The sequence below is a fragment of the Hemicordylus capensis genome, chromosome 1 (genome assembly GCF_027244095.1).
Source record: "Hemicordylus capensis ecotype Gifberg chromosome 1, rHemCap1.1.pri, whole genome shotgun sequence".
Taxonomy (NCBI): domain Eukaryota; kingdom Metazoa; phylum Chordata; class Lepidosauria; order Squamata; family Cordylidae; genus Hemicordylus; species Hemicordylus capensis.
The window spans coordinates 425,572,339-425,591,820 of record NC_069657.1 but is presented as its reverse complement, the minus strand read 5'-3'; the positions used below and the strand labels follow the sequence as shown (position 1 = coordinate 425,591,820).

At 44.5% G+C, this 19,482-nt stretch overlaps 2 long non-coding RNA genes across 2 annotated transcripts in view; one reads left to right on the top strand and one right to left on the bottom strand.

The window, feature by feature from the left end:
• Positions 1 to 1,582: 1,582 nt before the first annotated feature.
• Positions 1,583 to 5,050, bottom strand: LOC128351750 (uncharacterized). The gene is made up of 2 exons (XR_008320017.1): positions 4,894 to 5,050; positions 1,583 to 2,137 (listed from the first exon to the last, which is right to left on the bottom strand). It is a non-coding gene; the product is annotated as an uncharacterized LOC128351750 (long non-coding RNA).
• The window catches only part of LOC128351752 (uncharacterized), an 82,372-nt gene continuing 64,800 nt past the window's right edge, over positions 1,911 to 19,482 (top strand). The window contains exons 1-2 of the long non-coding RNA XR_008320019.1: positions 1,911 to 2,236; positions 7,552 to 7,728. This is a non-coding gene — a long non-coding RNA (uncharacterized LOC128351752). The remainder of the gene's footprint in view (positions 2,237 to 7,551; positions 7,729 to 19,482) is intronic.

Genomic DNA, 19,482 nt, shown 5'->3' with positions numbered 1-19,482 from the left:
ACCCCTGTTGCAACAGGAACTCCCAGATGTTGTTGACGACAATTCCCGTTATCCCTAGCCAAAGGCTGGGGATATTGGCAGTTGTAGTCAACAATAGCTGGGAGTCCCTGTTACAGGGAACACTAGGGCTGACCTTAGGATAAATAACACCCTGAGCAAGGAGTGCCTTTGGCACCCCCTCCTTGGTTAGTTTATTTGTGTTTCCCACTTGTGTTGCTTGTACAGGTTTGCAAAACCAAGAAGTGTAATGGGAGCTACTCTTCTCTGGCTTTCCCAGCAATGCCTATGGAAAATGACCAGAGCTACTTCTCAGTAATTTGCTGCCAGTGCTGTCCTGCTCCAGTCCTGAGATTTCACTGAAGTCTCACAAGCCTCCTGCAGCTTAGCAGCAAGCCATCAAGCTCAGCTGGGTGCCCACTTCAGGTAGGCACCCTGTGCGACTGTCCAGCTCACCCACTCCTAAGGCCAGCCCTACAGCCAGTGTGGTGCTGCATTTGTACTGGAAGACCTGGGTAGGTTAGGCTTAAAGATAGTGGGTTTTTTCACATGACCAGATGGGGGTAGGTAGAAGGGAAGACAGGCTTCCAAATGACCGGAGCCTCCTTCTGGCTCTGGTGTGCGCACCCACACATAAAGACCACAGCTGCATTCTCCAGAGCTGTGATCAGGAGTTAGGGCCTCCAGCAGTACCACAACGCAATATGAGAGTAGCAGAGAGGTAGCCCACTCTGTTGCAGCAGCTCTGCTCTGCCTGGCCCCTCTTTCCATCCAACTCTATGGTTAAAATGGCCTCCTACCTCACTTTTAATCTGCGTAGTGAATCTAGGCTACCCAGATGCAGCATGGCTGGGTTGGTGCCCCAGAAGACCAGACATTCCTGGGTTAATTCTCTCCTACTCAGGAATCTCTGGTCATGGGAACAGCTCCAGTAACTTCCCCCAGGTTACTCAGTGTACTGCATGATTGAGTGGGGATTCCAGACGCATCCCTTCACCAAGTTTAAAGGCAATATAGATTTAAACTACCACCCCATCTTCCCATTATAATTGAGAGCCTGTGTAGTGCAGTGCAGTGAAGTGGTTAGAGTGCTGAGTGGAACCGGGGAGACCAGAATTCAAAGCTCCAGTCTGCCATGAAATTAACGACTCTGGGCCAGTCACCATCTTTCAGCCTAACCTACCACATAGGGGTTTTGTGAGGAGAAACATAACCATATACACCACTCTGAGTTTCTTGGAGGAAGAGTGGGATATGAATGTAAGAGTAAATTAATAAAAATAATTTTCCCCCAGCATCCTTACCAAACTACAATTACCAGGATTCTTTGAGGGAGCCATGAGAGTATAAGTGATACAAAGGCGATCTTAGTTTAGACAGTGTATTAGGTCCAAGACTCTAGTATTCTATAATGACTCCCTTTTGCTATATTTCATGCTATATTGCCTTTTGCATTCCATTCAGTTTTGGGGTGATGTGGGGCAGAAGAAATACAGTATATTGCTCAAACTATGGCTCCTGCTCTACTCTCATTTCACTCAGTCGGTTCCTCAGTAGTCAGTTTCTCCATAGAAAACATCTCAAAGCATTCTCTTATTATTTACTGCTTATGACAGCTCAGTTTGGGTCACACGATACATGTAGCATTGTGGGGGTTTTGCATGTATGGCTCAGCATTTAGCTTGTTATAAACACAAGGCACACTTCATATGCAGGCCCGGATGCGTGGAAGCCATTTCAGGATGGTGCAATTCCATGCTGCAGAGGCACCCATGTGAACAACACAAGCATGTGCCCAGAAATGATCATGTAGGGTTCAAAGGAGACAAGGGTACATCTGTGTTCCCACCATTTGGCCATCTTTGCTGCTCAGGCCGATTACTAACTGTCTTTAAAAGCTGTATGTTTTCCCCTCATCCGCACCCCAAAAGAGCTGTTTTTAAGCTGCATTTCATCCTTTTCTGTAGTTGTTCTTAGGTTCTGCCTGCTTCAGTTACTGCTGAGACAGGGTAATTAGCTGTCATCTTGTCAAAGAGCATGCTCATTTCACTTTGCCATTCTTCATTTCACTTCAGGTTTGCTAATTTTGCTCGTGTTGGCTTCAGCTCTTGCTGCTCCTGCCAATTCGACAGTGGGACAGCTGTTTAAGAAAGGCACCAAATAAAACTGAAAGTGCATAAAGTGGCATTTACAGAAAGATGGTTTCTCAAGGAGAGGGGTGTTTGACTGAGGAAATGAGGTATGTTCATGTGCATGCAAGACATATACAAAATGTTTATACTTGTCTATGACTCTGGCTGCGCTTTGCAAGATCTTCACTTGACGGTTGCCCATTGTTTTAAAACCTATGACAAACTGGAGACTGAACAGGCCCATAGTCAACCTAATGGTTGGCCGGCGGGGTGTGTGTGTGTGTGGGGGGCACAGAAAATGTAAAGGGGGCAGGTTTAACCAATGTAGTTGCTCTCAATTACGTTACAAAATAGCAGTTTAAAAATGATTTGTTTGTAAAAATGTTAGGGAGGGCAGAGGAAAATTTAGGGGGGTGATTGGGGGTGTGCCTGCCCCGCCCACATCCTATTCCCCCTGGCTAAGGGTCTGAGGCTGAACATGTTCTATACAGAGGTTTCCGCCTCAAATGTGGCTTACAGGAAATAGTCTTCTTCAGCTCATGTCTTCTTATTTTTGTTTTTGCCATGACTAAGCTTGAAATGAATGGAGCTGCCAAAGTTATTTCTTCTTTTCCAGTTAATGATTAGTATTGCCATTTTTGGCAAGTGGAGACTGTTCAAAGGCCAAGCTACTCCCCACCCACCCCCTCCAAATGAAAACCCTCCAGGAAGTTTAGAATGGAAAGTGTTCAAATATCACGATGGATTTAGAATACGTGTACATACATTCATGACCATGATTTCCCCTCCCACATCACCTTTAGTAACTAGCTGAAATGTTCAGTATGGGTGGGCAGCTTAACTGAAATCTGCTGCATATCATTTCAGTGGCACTGAAGATCAAGAGTGAATCACTTCCTGAGGTAATTCACACAATCAAACACTGAGGCTATTCCCACAAGCAGCAAAAATTGGCCTAGGAGAGCCTAGCCCGATGGATTACCAGAACCCAAGGGATATACTCGTGGGTCAAATGGGCCTTAACCCAGAATTTGGCTTATTTTAAGCCAAATCTGGCAACCTTAACTCATGCAGGGCATGCTGGAACTACTGGGGGCCGCATGCCCCCCAAACTCCCAAGCCCCCACTGGCTCTGTGACGGAGCCGGCTGTCATGTGAGTGGCCACAGCAGTTGCCCAGGCAGGACTTGCAGCTCATCTGCGGGCTCACTCTCCTCGCAAACTCTCTCCAGGCTCTTCTCACGGATCGTGAGAAGAGCCTCACTGTGTTCTACCCAGGTTTGGGAGCTGTTTGTGCTTCCAATTTCTGGTTGTGTGGAAGCAAGGTAGGAGGAAAACCTGGGTAGAAGTGCTTGTGTGGAAGCCAGTTGGGAGGAGAACCTGGGAAACCTTTCCTCCTACCTGGCTTCCACACAATCACTTCTACCCAGGTTTTCCTCTTGCTGTACTTCCACACACCAAAGACTGGGAGCACACACAGCTCCCAAACCTGAGTAGAACACCGTTTTTGATTGTGTGAATGACCTCCCTGTTTGTTCTCCTAACCTCCTCCCAGTCTGTAAAGACATGGCAAACGGAAGCTCCATTCTAGACTGCACATGGATTATTATTATTATTATTATTTCAATTTCTATACCGCCCTTCCAAAAATGGCTCAGGGCAGTTTACACAGAGAAATAATAAATAAACTAGCTGACCCCACACAGAGCATCTGTGCAGTTGTGCACTGAGTCTGTGGCATCCCCCCGCACCGCTCTTGCTCGCTCCCCCCGCAGCTCGCTCACTCGCCCTCCCTCCCGCAGCTCACTCGCTCGCCCTCCCCCCACAGCTCGCTCGCCCTCCCCCCACAGCTCGCTCGCTCTCCCCCCAGCAGCTCGCTCTCCCCCCCACAACTGACTTGCTCGCTCTCCCACCCCGCAGCTCTCCCCATTGGGTGGGCCAGGGCCAGGCCATCCCGCCACCGCCTCCCACCTCCTCCTCCCGGCTGGTAGGGCTTTGACTGCCATCTGCCCACCTCCTCGCCACTGCCCTTATTTCTCCCCGCCATCACCTCCTCTTCCTAGCTGGTGGGGCTTTGCATGCCGTCCACCCCCCTCTTCTGGCCAGAGGGGCTTCGCCTGCTGGCCCTCCACCTCTACATCCTCACCGCTGCCATTATTTCTCTCCGCTTCAATGCTCGAACTCTTGCACGCGCTAGAGCATCTGCGCGTTAGTACTTGATTGCTCCCCTCACCTCAGAGATCTTCCCACCCTGAGCGGCACTCCTGCTCTTCTTCCATCCCGTTGCTTCCATCCCCCTCACCCTTCTTGGTTGTGGCTGCAGCATTGCTGCCGCCTATTGGCCAAGCTGCAGCCCCCTATCCCCAGAGACGTCCCCACCCTCACCTGAACCCCGCGGCTGCTCCTCCCCCCAGGAGCAGCAACAGTAGTTGACCGGGCCATTCCTCGCTGCTGCCACCACCATGGCCGCTCGTTTCCCTCAGGCTGCTAACAGGCCCGGGCCCATCCCTTGCCTGCCTGCCTCCCTCTGACAATGGCCTCGGTAGCCCCAAACAGCAGCAGTGGTTGACTGGGCCCTTCCTTGCTGCTACTGCTGCCATGGCCACGCCTTCCCCTCAGGCTGCTGACAGGCTCAGGCCCGTCCCTTGCCCTTCCTTCTGTCTCTCTTCCCCCTCCCTTCTTTTTCTCTTTCTCTCTCCTCCACTCGCTCTTCCCCACTCTTTCTTTTCCCTCCATTCATGTTTTTTCTCTCTCTCCCTCCCTACCTAAGTTAACAGATTTTGTTTATCTTGTTTCCTCATTTAATTCACAAAACGGCATCCTCTTTCTCCTGAAGGGGTTCTTTCCTCCCTCGTGACCCGTCTTTTTGCAGACCCCTGCCTGCTATCCTTTTATATATATAGATTCCTCTCCTCTGCAATCAAGAACATCTTCCGACCAGTAACAGTTGCATTCCAACTGACCTTAATCATCACAGGCTCCTCCTCCCTATCTGCATATGGAATCCCCACTGCCCAATCACCATGGTGCTTCTGCTCTCACAGGCTCCTTCTCCCTATCTGCATATGGAATCCCCACTGCCCAATCAGGTGCTTCTGTTTGCAAACTCTGTCAGCCAATTGCCTCCTTTCTACCACGTCCCCACATATGGGGAGAATTAATAATAGCAATAGCAATAGCGATAGCACTTACATTTATATACCGCTCTATAGCCGGAGCTCTCTAAGCGGTTTACAATGATTTAGCATATTGCCCCCAACATTCTGGGTACTCATTTTACCGACCTCGGAAGGATGGAAGGCTGAGTCAACCTTGAGCCCCTGGTCAGGATTGAACTTGTAACCTTCCGGTTACAGGGCGGCAGTTTTACCACTGCACCACCAGGGGCTCTTTTAATATAGATAAGATGGCTCCCTGTCCCCAAAGGGCTCACAATCTAAAAAGAAACATAAGATAGACACCAGCAACAGTCACTGGAAATACTGTGCTGGGGGTGGATAGGGCCAGTTACTCTCCCCCTGCTAAATAAAGAGAATCACCACGGTAAAAGGTGCCTCTTTGCCCAGTTAGCAGTTAGCAGGATACTATAGGATACTATATACCGACAGGATGAGGTAGGTATCCTGTCTGTGGGACCACATTTCATGGGAAAAAGACATAATATGCCAGTTTTCAGGTCCACCTCACTGCCTGTTCATCATGTAACACCAGCCACCAAATTGGGTTCTATGAAAATATTCATCGAACAAACAATTCAATGGAATGAGTGGATTCTGTTATTGCGGCAGTGTGACCATACCTTATGATTCTTCAGACATCTACAGATGTTAATGAGGGCAATAATGATAAATAAGCAGAATGTGTGCACTTCATATTTCTTTTTAAAACAAAAACATAACCATATCCAGTGGAAAACAAACAAATACAGAACTTCTTAGGGATTATTTCCCAGCAATGTCATACACATGATATCTTGAGTTTTCCAGTCCTCTTCCTGGTGATACTGAGATGGTCTTCTGCTGTTGCCTCTTCTGTTGAAGATGGCAGTCCACATAAATAATAAATTTGCTCTTCTCTCCTTTTACATTTCCTGATTCAGAGCCGTAGAAAGGTACAGAGCAGTTTACGTATGTGCCACTTCCATCTGAGATCCATTTGGTGGCCACATGTTTTAGAACCTTCTCTGTGGTGGCCCCCTCTGTAGAAATCTCTGCCCCAGTAGAGCTGGTTTCTCCATGTTCCGAGCTTGCATTCTGGCTCATCCTAAAGACCTACCTATTCCAGCAAGCTCTCCCCATTGCAGCCAGTTGAGAATTTGTTTTTAAAACAATTTCTAGGCTCTCTCATATTCTCTCATATGAGGTCTTTCTTTGTACCTTTCTTTGGAGGTTTCCCCTCCAAACTGTGCAGTTCTTCTTAAAGAGATTTCAGTGCACATATGACAAAGTGGCTTCTTTTACCTAAAGAAAATGGGCCAGTGTGCAGAACTAGCATAACACTCTAAACACAGAACCAGCGCAGAAAGCCAGGGAAAACAATTACTCAAAAAGATCCAGCCTTCCTTTTCTTATGGGACATTTTGGAAGCAGGCAGTTCACCTCTCCAGCTGTCTAGACTTAACAGATCAAATGCAACTGCCCAGTGTCACTGTCAGCAAAAGCAGTTAGCTGTGCTTTGCCTTTTTTCTAATGGAGATAAAACTTTAAGTGTAGTTGCAGGTGTTGAAAGGTGTGATACCATGCAGAGAGCTTGCTTGAAATATAATGGGGCTAGTAAAATTCTCTACTTTTGGCAGCTGTGGCCTAGGAACTTTCTAAGAACTACTGCAAACATACAGAACAAATCATTGATATGAAGATATAGGAAGCTTTTGCAGCATGGTTTGATCAGAACTATAAATGGAAAGCAAACCAGATTGAAAGATAAAGCTCATTCACACGACCATTTGGAGGTGGAAACTGGTGGCAAAGAGAGCACAAGATTCATTTTTAAAAATGTTATTGCTGTAAGATCTTTCTACAACGCCTTTCAAAAGCCAGCTCCCCACAAGATGGTGCACAAATATATATCTCAGTATCCCATTGGCGAGTATTCTTCATTGTAAGGCATGGAGGCCAGTGATGACTGGACCACATCAATTCTAAGTGCAGTTCCCTGATTAATTGGTTATCGGGCCTCTGTGAAGCTTTGGCCAAAGCTGAATTCTCTGCGCAGTCCCTCTTGTACCATGCAGAGATGACCATTCTCACCATGCCATGCTGTGCTTTGCCTTGTGTTGGTGTGTGCGTGCTCCTTTTAGGGAAAATGGAGCCCTCTAGAGCCCCTGAACCATCTTGGAAGATGTGCACGGAATGCTGGGGGTGTAGTCCTTCCCTGCACTTTCCCCATAGAGCGCTAAAGAGAGGACTTTTTCTCTTTTAAAGGACCCATGCAACACTGAGGAAAATGCAGTACTGTGTGGAAGTCAGCACTGTGGGAAATGGCTCTCAACACTTTCTGGAAGCCCCCAATGGGAAGAACTGGAACCACCAGAATGTACATCCCAGTCCCATCCTTGCAAGGCAACTGAGAAGGATGTCATGGTTAATGGTTGAAAGCTGGTGAGTGATCCAGGAGAATTAATAATGCTGCACTCCTCCATTTTATCTCATGGTGAAGGTCATTGACTAGGGCAACTAACAGTTTCTCTCCTATAGCAAAGTCATAAAGCAGACTGGAATGGATCTAAATAATGCAGTGTTGCCAGATTTGGCTTTTTAAAAGCCAAATTTTGGGTTATGGCCCATTTGACTCACAAGTATATCCCTGAGGTTCTGGCCACCCTGGTCCAGAGTTGATTCTACTCCCTCTCTAAAAAAGGCACTGACAACTTCAGACACCCATCTGCTCAAGCTGCCCCAGAGCCAGAAAAGATTCAGAGCACAAGTGGTTGGATTCAAACTACCAAGTACTCTGTGTACGTCATTTGGATGCATTTCATCAGAAAGTGAAATGCATCCATTAAAACTGAACCAGACTATGCTATTTCTTCAAGCACAGCAGAAAGCATAACTAAAGTAAACATCCACTCTATCAATTAAAAGCCAAAGTAGAAACTTTTAAAAACCTGTTTAAAACTCATTAAAGGTTTTTTTGTTTTGGTTTTTTGGCTATGGGTTGATGTGACAGTCACTTAAATACTCTCTGCTATATCATAGACAAGTGTCACTACCACCTTCTGCCTTCTCTTGGATTCTACCTAGTAATCTTTTATGTTTTGTGGTTTAGAAGTTTGTCCCAGTTGGGATCCTGTAGAAAGTGTGTGTGTGAACAGAGCGGGTGCCAGAAAGGGAAAGAGAGGAAAAGGAGATGGAGAAAATGGAGTTGTTTCTGAACAAACTCTTAGTTAAATCTATGAAAGCAAACTTTGTACTTCTGAAGGACGCAGCTATAAAACATTTGGCAGTGAGATTTTGAACCAGCTAAGCGTGTGAGCCTGCAAAGCTTGTGAATGTTCCTGCAACCTCATTTCATGCATTAGTGGGCCTACATTCCTGAACTGCTTTCTGCTGTTGCTGCTGCTAATTGTTTCTCCAGCTTTCTGACCTGCACAACTCACCTGTCAGTCTTGGACTCTGTTGTTCACTGGATGCAGCATGGCTCAATCTCACCACCACCACTTTCCTCCTTGTCCACCCCAGAAGAATCTGCTCTTCCCTGGAAACAATGGAGGTCTTATTTCTGCAATTACCTCCTCACCAACCAGACCCCTGGTTTTACTAGAGGTATGCATGAACCCCAAAACACAGAGTAATGGTGGGTGTGCCTGCACAGGGCCCTAAATGGGCTAGAGCATGACCAGGCCTGAGATATAGGAGGCCAGTGGGGGCTGGAGGAGACCCCCCCGCCCACTGTGCCATCAGATTCCCTGCCATCCCTGCTGCACTATCTGCTGGGTTTTGAGGAATATGCTGCACTTTTTCTTGCCCCCCAGTCCATCACCAGCACCACCACCATCGGCTTGATTTTAAAGGAAAATACTGCATTTTTTTCTCGCTCCCTGCCATCCCAATTTTTTGTCACCCCTTGCCATCCCATCCCCACCACCACTGCAGCCATTGGCTTTTTTTAAAAAAACGTATATACTATATACTACACAAACACCCCCATTACTTTCAGCAAAGTCCTTTTCATGTAAATGGGAATCCTTGCTGGGTTCCTCTTTACAAGTATACCCCTCAAGCTGGCTTGCTCTGGCTCAATCGAGCTCGAGCTGCCTGGTTCTGTTTGGATTTGGCTTGAATTCGAACCAAACTGGGAAATCTGGTTCCATGCACATTCCTAAAAGGCTGTGTATTTGTGAGACCTTTTGAGCAGACGAATTGGATGATAGACCAAAGACAAGTCCAAAGTTGTGAACAGTGAAGTCTCTTTCAGAATAAGCAGCATTTCACTGATATTGGTTAATGGATGACAATCCAATACTATGTTGGAATTTACCTCTCTTAAATCTATGCACATTCAAAGTGTACCATTTGATTTTGACACCAGAACAATGGGAGAGACCCATTCTGATGAATCAACGGTCTCTATGATGTCAGCATGCTGTAGTCATAAGAGATCCTCTCTAAGTGTTTGGTGCAATGCTATGGGTACGTTCCTCACTGTGTTGTAATGTACAAGTATTGCATTTGCCTTCATCTGATTTTTAGGTTTGAAGTGTAGGACAGTACCTGGAGTATCAGCAAAAACGTCCGAGAAATCAGCGGTTATATTAGTATATGGATGCTTCATCATCTGTAATAGGGGTTCCGTGCTATTTGGGATTAACACTATCCATAGAGTTTTCTGATGTTTCCAGCCCTTTTGAGACTCCTTTTAGTGACACATACACTTTCCTTTCTGCAATACTTCCTTTGCATTCCAAGACAGCAGTGAAGTATCAATTTATGGCAATAGGGGAACCTGCATATTCCCATAAGTGGATGTCTGAAGGCTGTGAATGCAGATCTGATGTCATAAGGAGTTTCTTGTCAAGTAGATGGAAAACAATAGTGTACAGTGAACCAGAATCAGCCAGCACCCGCTCTTCATGGCCATTAACATTTACTTGACAATGTGGCGAAGCAGGCTCTCAGTCTGTCACACTTACAAAGCCCTTTACTTGTTAAGGGGAATCCTTGCTGGATTTCCCTTGACAAGTATACCCAGTCTCAAGCCCCTCAAGGCAGATCGTGAGTCAGGTCTTTGAGCTTGGGAGTGTCTCAACTCAAACTCAGACCTCAGACCGGGTCCCCTGGTTCAGTTTGACGGTGAGCCTTCAAACTGGGCCAGACGAACTCAACTCACACATCCCTACAGCATTTATTACTCCAGAGAGTATTTTTCAATACAAAAGAATGGTCTTTGGATTAGCCTTTACAGCTTCAGTATTTCAAAGAATGATGTATGCAATTTTTGGGACTACAGATGGCATCATATACTTTCAGGATAACATTTTAGTGTATGGCAAAACCATTGAGGAACATGATGCTAAACTGACAGAAGTCTCAAGAAAACTCCTAACAACATGGATTTACTATCTCTGCCGAGAAATGTCAGTTTTGCACACACTCAGTGACGTACTTGGGACACACAGTATCTCAGAGTGGTGTACATCCCAAAACAGACTTGGTGAAAGCTATTTGAGAAGTACCAGAGCCACACAACAAGGATCTACTTCGTTCATTTTTAGGGCTCTGTGAGTATTACTCTAAATTTGTTAGACAATTTGCCTCAAACGTTAATCTATTGTGTCTTCTTTTTAAAAGGAATATAGTATTTATCTGGGATGCATCCTGCAAGGTTAGTTTTCAGACTATCAGTTGTAACCACTGATGTTTACAATTGTAAGCATGTAATTGTAACCACTGATGCTTCTGAATATGGTTTGGATGCTGTCTTGACCCAGCAAAAAGGGGACAGGGAACTTACAGTTGCCTTTGCTTCCAGAATGCTTACTGCTTCTGTCATTGAGAAAGAAGCTCTAGCATGCTTCTGGGTGGTGAGGCACTTCAGGTCGTACTTGTAGGGCAGAAAATTCACTTTATGGTCAGACCATAAACTGCTATCTGCATTATTTACTACTTGGGGATCCAGTCCAGCAACCCCAAGAATAGCCAAACTGATCACCAGACTTATAGATTTTAATTCCCAGGTGGAATATCTGCCTGGTCCTTGGAATACAACTGCAGATGGTTTCTCTCAACTTCCACACCAAGAGGAGATCCCAGAATACAAGGATGATGGAGTAGTAATTGCGCGAATAGCTTCCTCCACTCATGGTGTGATCACATCTTCTGAATAGAAAGCAGCCCTCTGTGCTGATAAAGTGCTTACTGAACTTAAACCTTACATACAGTAACTAATGTATGGCCATGGTACCTAAACAAGGTACCTAAACATCTTCAATCATACATGCATGTAGCAAATAAACTATCTCTTCTCAATGAGCTGGTGATAAGGACTCATCACTTGGTGATGCCAACCTCCTTACAAGCAAAAGTGATTGAAATATGTTAATTTTTTTTTTAAAAAAAAAAAATCAAAATTGCCCACAAAGACCACTTGGCATGAGCTTGATTAAAAGGGAAATCAGAGACAGTTTTTGGTGGTCACATATGGACAAATACACTGAAAATGTAATCAAGCACTGTATGGCTTGTGCTATATCTGACAAATCACACAAGATCTTTACCACCCCTTTGACTCCAGTAGAGTATCCGAATAGTCCTTGGGGAAAACGTGCTCTGGATATAATGGGGCATTTTGATAACCAACCCACAAAACAAAGATTTGTTATAGTGATGGTGGATTACTATTCCAGAGTAGGGATGTGTGAATCGATTTGGGAACAAATTTGTACCCAAATCCAGCTGATTTGGATGATTTGGAGACAGAACAGATCACCCCTGTGGTCCATTGGCTAGATTTGGGTCCAAATTGAATCATGCCTGATTCAATGTGAATCAATTCAAGATTTGGATGCCTCCTGCCATTTCCCCCAGATCCCCAGCTTGCTTGCTTTCTTCTTCTTTTTTAAAGCTAAGCTCTAGCCCTTGTAGAAGTGGAGTTATGGAGCAAAATGTGTGGTCACTATTTTTCAAGCGTTTGGATTCTTTGGTGCATAATAACTTTCCTTCAATGAATCCCTATGAGGATTCATTGCACACCTTCATTTCTTCTATTCATTTTGACTGTCATTGGACAGTGCCAACTGCCATGTGCCAACGACAGCCCCCTCCCACCCACAAGGCAGTGGGGTACTCGGTTTATGTTCAAGGAATTTTTTTTCAAGTGTTTAGACTCTTTGGTGTCTAATATCCTTTCCTCATAATGAATCCCTATGAGGATTCATTACACACCAAAGAGTCTAAACACCTCAAAAATTCATAAAAAATAAACTGAGTACCCCAGTGTGTCTGTGTGGTGGTGGTGGGGTGTGTGTAGTTGACACATGGCAGTTGACAGTTGGCACTGTTCAATGACGCGCAAAATGAACAGGAGAAATGAAGGTGTGCAATGAATCATCATAGGGATTCATTATGTGGAAAGGTTATTAGACACCAAAGAATCCAAACACTTGAAAAATAACAACTGCACATTTTCCTCCATAATGCCACTTCTATAAGGCCTAGAGCTTAGCTTTTTTTTTTTAAATGAAAGCTGGTGTTAGGATAGGGCGACTTTGAATTCCCATTATTTCCTATGGTGAAAATATATAAAATCAGTTAATAAAATAAGAGAATCATTAAAAGTCAACCAAGTACCCCACTACTTTGAAATTTGGGTGGTAGGTGGCACCCATGGGGACCTACCCACCACCCAAATGTAGTGCCCCTAGGATCTTTATAAGTGGTCCAAATCAACCCAAATCCAAATCAAATCAAAATTGAATCTGGGGTAATTCGGGGGGGACGGACAAATTTGGACACAAAATAAATCAGGGGTGATTTGATTTGGGCACAAATCAAATCTAAAAAATGTATTCATGCACATCCCTATTCCAGAGGGTCAGAAGTCTCATTTTCTGACAACAATGCTTACAAACAAGGCTGCAGTTCATGGCTGCAATTTTTGTGAGACAAGGTCTTCCTAAAGAATTAGTGACTGACAATGGGACACATCTTACCTCATTCAAAATGGAGCAATACTTGCACAACCAAGTATTGTGGGGTAAAATACAATAAAATAGTATTGTGGGATAAAACACAGTACTATTTATTTATTTATTTATTTATTTATTTATTTGATTTTTATACCGCCCTTCCAAGCTGGCTCAGGGCGGTTTACAATTAAAAAACAGAAATCATTAAAAAACAATTAAAATAGAAATACAAATATAAACATCAAATTTAAAAACATCTTAAAAAACAATTAAACTATCAAAACAATTAAAACCCTGAAAACCAGGTTAAAATTAAAACAGTTAAAACTAAATTAAAAACCCTGAAAGGCCAGGCCAAACAGATAGGTTTTAAGGGCTCTCTTGAAGGACAGCAAAGAATTAAGATTACGAATTTCTGCCGGGAGTGCATTCCACAGTCCAGGAGCAGCCACAGAGAAGGCCCGCCTCTGAGTCGCCACCAGACGAACCGGTGGTAATTGGAGACGGACCTCCCCAGATGACCTTAACGTGCGGTGGGGATCATGTAAAAGAAGGCGCTCTCTAAGATATTTCCTTGTACCATCCTTGAGGGAATGGCTTAGTGGAAAGAATGAACAAATTAGTGAAAGACAGTTTACAACTGGATACTATGCAACAACAACCCTGGAAAGAGGCAATCAGTGAAACTCTATTTGCTTATCCAACTACTCCACATTCCACTACAGGAAAATCACTTTTTGAACTGCTGAGAGGATGCAAAGCTACCACCAAACTTACCCAGTGGCAACAACTGATAGTGCTTTCTATGCAATCTCACCCTGAGGATGCAGAGATTCATGACTGTGTAAGGGAGAAGCAACAAAAAAAAATTGCATGTGGATCAGAAACGGGATGTGAAACAGCAAGCATTTCAGATGGAGGACTTTGTTCAAGTACGGCTGCAGTATAAAGTTAGAAAGGGATGCTCCCAATATTCTTGACCAAAACAAATAATTGAAATCCAAGAAGATTCTGTCATATTGGATGATGGAAATAAATGGAACAGTCTGAGATTTTCAAGCATGCATACTGTGAGAAAAGAGGGAAGGGAGTCTGATCTCAAGATCAGGAGAGGACTTTGATCTTGCCTCCAGGTTTGACATCACAAATGAAGCTGATGAAAGTGATGGATAATCCTTGGTACCAGAAAAAAAAACATCACCAACAGCTCCTGTTCCAGAGAACCCAAGACTTAGAAGTGTGCGTGACAGGAGACCACCTAAGAGACTTCTTGCCTGTGGGCTTCCCAGAGGCATCTGGTGGGCCACTGTGTGAAAGGGGATGCTGGACTAGATAGACCTTGAGCCTGATCCAGCAGGGCTGTTCTTATGTTCTTATCCCCTTGTAAACTGCTTTGGATATTGTTTTAACAGAAAAATGACACATTTCTATAAGTATACAAATAAAGGTAAGGTGTTTCTTTTCTGCAATATGTGGAGGAAACTGAACATGAATAACCTATTTTATTGTAGACTTTTCTTAACTTCAATCCCTTGATTAACCACCTTCTAGGTCTGTCATACAAGCATAATTGAACAAAAACGGCCCATTTGAATGACAGCACCAGAGTTTATAATATTTGAAAAGGAAAGCAGCTGTTTGGGACCTAATCAAATACACACTAAGCTCTTGAAAGACTGAAATGTGGCATTCAGGCCTCATGAGATATGTCGGATTTGGACAGTGGGGGGAAAGAACAAATAATCTCAGAGACATTTTTGAAATATTGTTCCGTTGTATGGTTGGATGCTGACGCAGCATCAGATAGGAAATCAAAGAACAAACAATACAAATGAGGGAAAGTTCAGTCTTGAAAAGCTCAGTATTCTACAAATACAGGGTGAGGCACAGTTCTTTACGAGAGTGGCAGATTGCCAGGGTGGGGAACCTCTAGGCAATACAAACACAGCCATCCTGATGGTTGAATTCCTAGGTTTAGACGGGCTGTCAAAGAGGAAAAGAAAGCAGTATATGCTCAGTATTTTGTGGGTGAAAGAAAACTTAGAATATGCCACAGCACCTGAAAAGCCCAATGGATATATCAAACCTCAGGACTAAGCAAATGTGTTTTTACGTGTCTGATATTTGTGTTTCTCTGCACATATAGGGGTAGTTTTGCACGACTGCCCATAAGTAAGCACAAAATAAGTAGGAGGGAATGAGAAGCTCCCATGGCATATGAGTATAAGCCTCGTCTATTTCTCCCAGAGTCCACACTCCAACACTGAAATTAACTTAGCGGCAAATTTAATCATTAGAAAGATTTAATTAATCAACTTAAACAAATATACGTGTTACACATATAATACATATAATGCTTTGTTCTAGTGTTGTGTGTGTGTGTGAGAGAGAAATTCTCTCTGTCCACCCTCTACTCCATGCATAATTTTATACAGCTCTATCTTGTCTTCCCATAGTCGCCTTTCTTCCAAAATAAAAGGCCCCAGATGCTGTAACCTTGCCTCATAATGAAGGTGCTCCAGGCCTCTGATCATGTTTCTTGCCCTCTTCCTCAGTGCCTTACTTGAGATACAGTGACCAGAACTGTACACAGTTCTCCAAATGTAGCTGCACCATAGAATTGTATAAGGGCATTATAATATTAGCATTTTTATTTTCAACCCCCTTCCTAATGATCCCTAGTATGGAATTTGCCTTTTGCACAGCTGCCACGCACTGGCCACTCAAGATGGCGTCCTCGCATATACAAATGTCATTTTCATGCTGACCCCGCCCTAACTGCAGCATTTAATCCTGGCAACGCTGTGCTGGGATGGTGAGGTTGGCGGACGGGCCATGGAGGGACAGGTAAGACCTGCCTTCCTCCTTTTAAAGCACCGGTGTTCTCCTAAACTTGTTGGTACCTTTCCTTCTTCTTCTTATACATTCCATTTGAGCTTCTGCTATTGTGGTTTTAAATATGTTCCATGCTTTCTGGGGTAATTTGACTCTCCTGGATTTCCCTTTCAGCTTCCTTTTTACCAGTCCTCTCATTTTTTAGAAGATTCCTCTTCTGAAGGCCAGTACATGGGTGTTAAACTTTCTAGGCAATTGGATCACACTATGGTCACTGTCAGTGATCCCTCTAACAGGGATTCCCAGATGTTGTTGACTACAACTCCCTTAACCCCCAAGCAAAAGCCATTGCACTGGGGTTTCTGGGAGTTGAAGTCAACAACATCTGGGAATCCCTGTTAGAGGGAACACTGGCCATGCTTCCCCAGTGGTTCTACAACTCTGATAACTTGCACCAGGTTCTGGGCACCATTCAAGTTTAAGTCCAAGGTTGCCTTCTATCTAGTTGGTTCCATGACCAGCTGTTCTAAGGCATAGTCATTTAGCATGTCTAGAAATTTAGTCTCTCTGTCAATACCCACAAGTGAATTTGCCCAGTCTATGTGAGGGTAACAGCCACCTAATGGCGCAGTGTGGAAATGACTTGACTAGCAAGCCAGAGGTTGCCAGTTCGGATCCCTTTTGGTATGTTTCCCAGACTATGGAAAACACCTATATTGGGCAGCAGTGATATAGGAAGATGCTGAAAGGCATCATCTCATACTGCACAGGAGATGGCAGTGGTAAACCCCTCCTGTATTCTGCCAAAGACAACCACAGGGCTCTGTGGTCGCCAGGAGTCAACACTGACTTGATGGCACATTTCACCTTTACCTATGTGAGGGTAATTGAAGTCACCCATTATTACACCTCTTTCTCTCTTTGATGCCTCTCTTTGATGCCTCTCTTTGATTTGCTTCTCCAACTCCAGGTCACTCTCAGCATTTTGATCTGGAGGGCAATAGTGCGTCCTGAGTAACATATTTCCTTTCAGTCCTTGTATTGTCACCCATAATGATTCAGTGGAGGACTCCTTTCTCTTCTTCTTGTCCCTAACTCCTCCTCCTCCTCCTCCTCCTCCTCCTCCTCCTCCTCAAGATCTCCTCTCTTTTCCTCACAAAGTTTCTCCCTCAAAATACTCTCTCATGCAGACCTACCAGGGCCAAAAGTAATTCAAGGCACTCACCATCTAAGAGAGGGCTATACGATCTCCCGGCAGACATGTTGTCTGTACTTGCACACGTTTACCAACTTCCACCTGAGATTTTCCTGAGAATCTCCACTCAACTTCAAATTTAGGTATCAAATTGGGTGGAAATTCTTGGTAGAATCTCTGGTGGAAGTCAGTAACTGAGTGTGTTGGCATGTTTGGATCATACACCAACTGGGAGTGTGCATGTCATGGGAACCTCCCATTCTCTCCTTCTTACTTTGTATTTACTTATAGGCAATCATGTGACATAGCCCATACTGAGCTGGTAGTCACCCTGCTATTAAACAGGGTGAGGCAATCTACATCAGGGAGCAGATTGCTGATACCACTCTAGGAGAGCAAGCTATCAGTTATTTGGTTTGTTATTACTTCTTTATTTCATGAAGGAGAGAGCCTCATTTGAATTTTTCTGTCTCAGTAAACAAAATGTCTTGGGCCTTCTCTGACAGCTGGGGTGCTACGATGACGACAATGAATAGTTATATACTGCTTTCCAACCCAAGTTCTCAAAGCAGTTTACATAAAATAAATAAATAATAGATCACAACTTAAAAAGAAACAGAAGGTAGACACCAGCCACAGACCCTGGAGAGAAGGTGTGCTAGGGTTGGATAAGGCCCTTGCTAAATATAAAGGCATCACCACTTTAAATGGTGCCTCCAGGGAAATGACTTGACTAGCAAGCCAGAGGTTGTCGGTTTGAATCACCGTTGGTATGTTCCCTAGATATGGGAAACACCTATATCGGGCAGCAGCGATCATACTGCACCATCTCATACCGCACGGGAGATGGCAATGGTAGACCCCTCCTGTATTCTGCCAAAGACAACCACAGGGCTCTGTGGTTGCCAGGAGTCGACACCAAACCGACAGCATACTTTACTTACTTTACCGTTCTAACTTAGCAGATTTTGCATATTGGCTCTTGAGTGTGAAGAAAGTCCCAAGATTAAGACCCAGTCTACACAAACAGCAGAATGAGGCAGTCATGATATCACAGTGTCCTGAGGTCTGGGGGGCAGTGCCAACTTGCAGGGGTTCCTGGAGAGAACCCCTGCACTGGGCCTCCCACACCTATGATGTTTCTGCCCTGCCCTTGGAGCATACCCTACTGCTTTGTGTTCCCCAAACTTCCATGAATGGGGAAGGAGGGCTACTGGATGGTGCTGGTTGGGTGGTGACAATGATCTGGCTATTGAGTGTCTCTTCACTCCTCAGCAAATGAGAGCCAATGGGATGCAGAGGTGGCATTCTCCTTTTCACCTTTTGAGGGTGAGGATGTGGAACTGACACCACCACATTCCCTACTTGTTGAGGGGGAAATTGGGCAAGAAACCACCTCCAAGTCTCTAGGCAGTGCTTCCACCTCCCCTTCCCTTTGCTGAAGGGAATTCCTCTTCCTCTCAGAACTTTCTTCAAGGGGGCTTTGGGAGCAAATCAATTTCTTGAGGGAAATGGTAGGAGGCAGAGGTAGACGTCCCCAGGGACATGGGGAAGCAAATGGGAGAAATCAGTAGTGAGAGAGACTCATGGCACTGCTGCCTTCTTCTGGCTGCACCCATGGACCTATATGGGCTATGCGTCTTGGGGATTTGCCATGGGCCCTTATCCAGGGCCCAGTTTAATCAGCCTCTTACACCATCTATGCCTGAGGTGGAAGAAAGAACTGTACAACTTTGTTCTAAAGGTGGGTTATTGCATTTTAAATGCTCCTTTGTTGTTTTTTAAACTCTGAAAGCAGAAAACTAGTACAACAGGAAATGGGATTGTCATGAATGTTTGTCCCTGATACATTATTTTTTTTTTGAATTTCCAATTATTTGTTTTATCTGGGGAAGAATTTAAAAATGCAGCCTGAACTGGTACAGTCCACTATATCATCTCAGTAGTCTACCATTTCATAAGGCTCTATGTGTAGATCAAGCCCACATTTCATTTTGAGTGATCTTACACTGAGGATGGACAAGCCCCATATTAGACTAGCTCTCAAATAAACTGAGCTCATTTAAAAATAATTACGAAAATAAAGATCAGAAAGGGTTTGCTTATTTCCCCAAGCAAATCCAAATTCACCCCCACCTAATACTCCACATTGAATTAGTGGTGTGCACAGAATTGGTTGGTCCAGTCCAATTTGAGTCC